This window comes from Adiantum capillus-veneris, chromosome 18, assembly GCF_014529385.1.
Source record: "Adiantum capillus-veneris isolate H3 chromosome 18, ASM1452938v2, whole genome shotgun sequence".
Classification (NCBI taxonomy): Eukaryota; Viridiplantae; Streptophyta; class Polypodiopsida; order Polypodiales; family Pteridaceae; genus Adiantum; species Adiantum capillus-veneris.
The window spans coordinates 39,039,117-39,045,322 of NC_140948.1; the positions used below are offsets into that span (position 1 = coordinate 39,039,117).

General features: G+C 44.0%; 1 pseudogene; it reads right to left on the bottom strand.

Annotated features, from left to right (window-relative positions):
• Nucleotides 1-4,085: 4,085 nt before the first annotated feature.
• LOC147435527 (uncharacterized) lies at nt 4,086-4,877 on the bottom strand (annotated as a pseudogene).
• Nucleotides 4,878-6,206: the final 1,329 nt, after the last annotated feature.

A 6,206-nucleotide genomic window follows, 5' to 3' on the forward strand; every position in this document is an offset into this window, starting at 1 on the left:
GCTTATATATATATATATATATATATATATATATATATATATATATATATAGAGAGAGAGAGAGAGAGAGAGAGAGAGAGAGAGAGAGAGAGGGTGTACGTAGAGAGAGATAGAGAGGGTGTGTGTAAAGAGAGAGGCAGGGGTAGAGAGAGAGCCAGTGAGGAGGGGGTGGAGGGAGAAGAGAGAGTGGAGGATGGGGTGGAGAGAGAGAGAGAGAGAGAGAGAGAGAGAGAGAGAGAGAGAGAGAGAGAGAGAGAGAGAGAGAGAGAGAGAGAGAGAGAGAGAGAGAGAGGGGGGGGGGGGGGGGGGGGGGGGGGGGTTTGGGTGGAGGTGCAAGAGAAACAGAGAAAAGGGGGGGTGGAGGAGAAGGACAAAGGAGCGGGGTTAGAGAGAGAGAGAGAGAGAGAGAGAGAGTATTAAATGGAACAATTCAAAATTTCTTGAAAATTTAGGGGAGTAGAGATGAATGTATCACACATGTGTGTCCATGGAAGTAGACATTTAATTAAAAAACCTACATCCATAGGCAAAGTGAGCCAACAACTTGGAGAAATTTTACAATGGTTTTGATGATATTGGCGATGGGTGTCCATCATGCACATGCATTATAGAGAGGAGAGTCCTGTTACCTGCCACCATCACCCCAAAAAAAAACAAGAAAACGTTAGTTCATAAGGTGGAAGGCATGTGTCGTATGAAACTCCTACATGTTATTGATGTCACTGTAATAAATCATGCGTGAGACAACACCTAATTGAGAGGGTCCATGGTGTAGGCTTGGAGAGTTGCAGGAAGTACATCACTTGGTGAGATAGTATGATATCCTCTTGCAATGATCTTTTTGGGAGTCTTGTCCTTATATAGGTTTCTCCAAGTTCTTGGTTCCCTCCAAATAAACTCAGCCATGCAAAGTAAAAGGGGGGAGGAGTGGGAGGTCTTTTTTATTTGTGTTTTAGGTGAGGGCAGTGGGGGTGGTTAGTTATAGGTTCGCCTTTTAATGAGGTTACCGCTCTTCTCTTTCCACCCACGTTCTTTGTAGGAGGTGTTTTCTTCCAAGGCTCTTTTTGTGGGTTGAGTTATGTTTTGGGACGGGTGTGTTTTAAGGGGGGTTTTATAGCAAGACTTGTTTAAATGTTGTTGACATCACGGGGAGAGTCCCTTCTCCACCCACACTAGGAGGTATGATCCTTTTTTATTTTTATATTTTAGAGGGCACTAGGCCCCCTAAGGGTCCTAGTGCCCCCCAATTTTAAGGTGCTCCAAGACATCGTTGATTAAGCATGTCTATGAGGATGCTATGTAGTTTTGCAAGTGCCCTCTAACCAGTCGCCACCATAACTTTGCGCGTTCAAAACTATTGTTACAGAATGCTTGGATGAGATGTTTGATGTCTTTTGCGGCTTTTAATGGGTATGTGTTACAAAATAGAATGGGTTTTAGTTGGGAGAGAATCACTTTGTGGACCCATTCTGTAGGTCTATTACTAGACCTTTGGAGATATTTGATAGGTTTGTAGGGTAGGCCATCCTCTTTTTTGAAGAGTTTTTTGATTTATTGGTTATCAGTGATTGTTAGTTGGAGGTTGAGAAATTTGTCTTGGGTGCCAAAATTACTATCAATGCTTAGGCACTCAGGGTATATGGTGTGGTTATTTATGAGCTGTAGAGGGTCCTCTGAGTTAATGATGAGGAGGTCGTCAAAGTATCTATAAGGCGTACCAAATTTTGCCAAGATAGATTTTGGATTAGGTGAGTTAAGGGTTTTTGCACGGTAATCATATTCTAAAGCATGAAGGCAGAGATTGTACCATAGGGGGGAGCATGCTAATCCCATGGGTATGCCATTGGTTTGCCTATACACACAGTTTTGCTGTTGGATAAACATGTGGTTGATGAGCCATGTGTTAAGTTCAATCACTTGTTCAAGTGAGAACGAGAGGCCTGATTTGTAGGGGTATGCAGACCATGTTCCTTCGGTACATGAAGAAGGGAGTCTTTTCAATGATATGAACGGTTGGTGTGCAATAGAGAAAGCCACAGAAAAGAGGTATGTGATATGGTGAATAAGACCTTGAGATCTGTGGTGGGGGATATTTTCATGACATCTCTTTATATCACTTGGGTACAATGTTTTTGCTTCTTTTGGTAGATTAAGGGCACACTCATAAATAGAATCCACTATTCACCAAGATTGAACATGTAGGTTGTGGCATAGGAGAGCCTTGAGGTCAAGTTTTTTGGCTCGTTGTTTGAGGTAAGGGATGCATGTCTTGAGGATGCATGCCATAAGCAGAGCAATTTCTGTGAAGAAACAGTTAGAGCCACATGTAATTCATCGAATTGCCTCCTTGTGGCTTTTGTAGGTTGTTGTGAGAAAGGGTAGAGAGTTGTTTTTGACTTGCAATATAGGGGTGAGAGTTCTACTTATGTACGATAGGGTGTGGTCGACTCCCATGGTGTATGGCTCGAAGTCTAGTCCTTGGAGCCTTTTGTCGGCTTCCGAGATGATTAGTTGTTTGCATATAAGGACTGGGTTATTGGCTACTTTAGCAAGACATGTGATGAAGAAATGGCTTCTTAGCTTATCGATCTCAGGTTGGAGATCGGAGTATGCTCTGTGTTGCCTTTTTAAAGGGGCGTATTTGTTAAAATACCCATAGAGCACTTGGTGCATGTTTTCTCGAGAGAGCCCAAGAGGGTGACTGATAATGTTACTTGAGGTGAGGAAGTCCGCGACTTTACTTAATTCAAGGATGGCTTCTTCAAGTAGTGGTGGCCTAGAGGGTATGTGTCCTAAACCATAAGAGCTTAGTGTGGCAAGCTCTAGGCTAACAAATTTGCTTATGTTTGTAGAGATAAGGTGCCCCCAGGTCTTGTTAAGTTCCTTAGGTAAAGAATGACATTCACAAGTGGACAAAGGATCATGCATACACTTCTCTACCATTACATAGTTGAACTTTTAAAGGGGGAAAAAAGGCCCAACTGAAGAGACATTCATCCCAGGTGGGGGTGATGTCCATACAAAGTCCAAAAAAGAAAAAGCTTAGGAAAGCCTTTAGGTTAGGTATGTCTACGAGAGGGTTTACAAACAAAATTGGCACGAAAATGCCTTTGGAGGAGGATCTTTTTTGCAAAAAAAAGGCGACCATGATCATCACGGAGACCTACAATTTTTAAGAAAACACCTTTTTAGTCATAAAGTAGGGCCTAGGCACTATTAGCACATTGAGCAATAAATGCAGGGTGGGTACGTGAGTTCTGCACAGAAGGTTGTGCCGATAGAGGGGGTTGTGAGGAGAAGGCAGGGTACGATGAGACTCCTTGTGGTGTGAAGCAACTGCTAGAAGAGTCGGCCGGTGACCCAGTGGTTTGCCTAGATAGTGAGGTGGAGGATGTGATTGGGCGTTGTGGCGTGTAAGGTTGCCACCCACGTCCTCTAATGTGTTGATTATGTTCTGACTTGCATAGATTAAGCTACCAACTTCCAAGTTGGGGTCCACAGAGGGGGCATTTTGATCGGACAAGATAGTATATTTGATGGCATCTTTTAGTTTCTGTTTGTAGAGTAAGTGAATGAGCGTGGCTTTGATGGGCTCCTGTGCTTCTTTCTTGATCCAACTTAGGAAGGAGATGGTTGTCCTCTTTAAGCTTCAACCCGGGAAGAAAATAGGAAGATGGTACCTGACCATCCAGAGTGCATGGTCAAACCATAGCACGTTCCCGTCTTTGCATGCATCTCCCTGTCCCACATGCTCGCAACCGCATTTCAAGAAGGGCATGTGGACATTCCGCACTTGAGTGTGTAGTTGGTTTCCCTCCCAGTGGTTGAGATTACTCCTTTCACACCAATGATGCATCCATAGGCTGCTTTTCACCTTGTTGTGTCAAACTTGGACATGGTGAAGGGGGCAACTACCTATGAGAGAGTTTCAAAGAGGGTAGAGGTGTTGGACTCAAGTACTTGCTGTAAACCAATCTTTAGGGCCTTCTTGTCCTTCCCGTTGAGTAGTATGAGGAGGAGACCTTCAGACAAAGGTGCCATAAGGGTGAAATTACCCATTGACCAAGGCTTATGATGTGCATTAGCTAACAGAAGCTCCAACAACCGTCCTGGGATGTAGGGTCGGTGTATGTGTCAAAGGGCTTTTGATTAAATCTAGGGGTGGGGCTATTGAGAGTGAAGCTTCTGTTTGCGAGAAGTAATTCCTCTTCATCCAGATCTGTGGGGATTAGAGAGCTAGTGGCCTCGGTTGGTGATGCAAGGGTGATCTCGTCAAATCCATTGAGCAGGTGGCGTTTCTTTTGTCGTGACAGCGGGCATGTGCTTCCATGAAGCGCTTCATAAGGTTGGGTGAGTGCTCCATCCATTCCTTCTACTCACGCTCATCATCCTCAGCTATGTCTTTTAGGCTTGCTGCAAGCTCTTTCAACCTTTGTACTCCTGCCCGCTGGTTCTCCTGAACTAGAGAATACATTCTGAACCATGCAGGGAGGTCCAGTAAGTTGAGGAGGAGAAAATCCGTGTGCGCATCTGTAGCAATGGCTACACTGTCCATCCCAGTGAGGGTCGCATGATAGGAGGGGTCCTTGATGCAAAGCAGAAGCCCCTGAACAATCGGAGGTGGTGCTATGGTGAGGGGGCCATAACCCAATTGCAGAAGTGCAGGGTCCCAGCATGCGTCAATAGCACATAAAAAAGTATGGTTTAAGTACCATAGCTCCTAGATATTTTGTAGCATAGACTTAGTCCGACTTTCTAATCAGTGTGTATTAGCAGCGTGTACTAATCTGTAGCATGAAGACTTTACTCTGCATCATGAAGATAGATTTTTGTGGTGGTACCATAAAACTCTGTAGCATTGCCTTATCAAGCCTCATAATATAGTATAGAGCATATCTGTAGCATAAAGACGTTATTTTATAGCATGGAGAGACTGTATGGTGGTAGTACCACAACATTCTATACCATAGCCTTATCAAACCTCACATCATAGTATAGAGCAAAACCCGCATTCTGTAGAATAGAAAGACAGCAGATCTGTAATACAGGGAAGGGTACTCAAGCTTGCAGAGAAGAGCGCAGAGGAGATAAAACTCCTTATCATGCTCTAATTGTTGAATGACTTATACATAGATTAGAGGGGTAGTACAGAAGGGAGCTCAAGTTGTTAGAGAGGGACTGCCGAACCGCGCGTCTTTCTTGCTTTTTGCAAGCTTGGCATAGCGCTCAAGGGAGACATAGCGTGATAACGCCATCATAGCTAGTGCATGCCTGTTTTTCTCCATACCTAGGCTTGCAATAGTCAGCTAAGGAGAGGTACTAGCGGTTGCAAAAAACCTCAAGTGCAATAGAGACACTTGTGCAGTGTGTATTAGCCTTGCCGAGGAGACCGCAAGTAGGGTGAGTGACTCTCGGGTAGAGATGTTGAGTGAGAATGAGCCTGCAGAGGCCATGGGAGTCAGAGTCGGGCTACCACTTTTGGTAGGTGGGCTTAGTTGGCTATAGATGGCTTCATGTTTCATATAAAATATCTCTTCACACATTGCTAAGGCCTTTCAGTATGCCCAATGGGGCCCAAGGGTATCTCGAAAAAAAGGAGAATAAAGAGGTGTCAAGGCTAAGTAACCTAGAGGGGCCATCGCAACCCAAGAGTTCAACACCCAAAGGGGCCAAGTAAAAAGGTCATAGCCCGATGGGGATGAGTCCAAACATCAAAGAATTTTGAATTGTTTGAGGCTTACAGATGCTAGGTAGACTTGCGTAGCCCGAGGGTACGATGCCTACTAGGCCGAGAGAGAGAGAGAGAGAGAGAGAGAGAGAGAGAGAGAGAGAGAGAGAGTATTAAATGGAACAATTCAAAATTGCTTGGAAATTTAGGGGAGTAGAGATGAATGTATCACACTTGTATGTCCATAGAAGTAGACATTTAATTAAAACATCTACATCCATAGGCAAAGTGAGCCTATTTTAGAGCAACTTGGAGAAATTTTACAATGGTTTTGATGTTATTGGCAATGGGTGTCCATCATGCACATGCATTAGAGAGAGGAGAGTTGTGTTACTTGCCACCATCACGCCAAAAAAGAAATAAGAAAAAGTTAGTTCATAAGGTGGAAGGTAGGTGTCATAAGAAACTCCTACGTATTATTGATGTCACTCTAATAATCATGCATGAGACAACACCAAAATCATTCAGTTGGAAACTT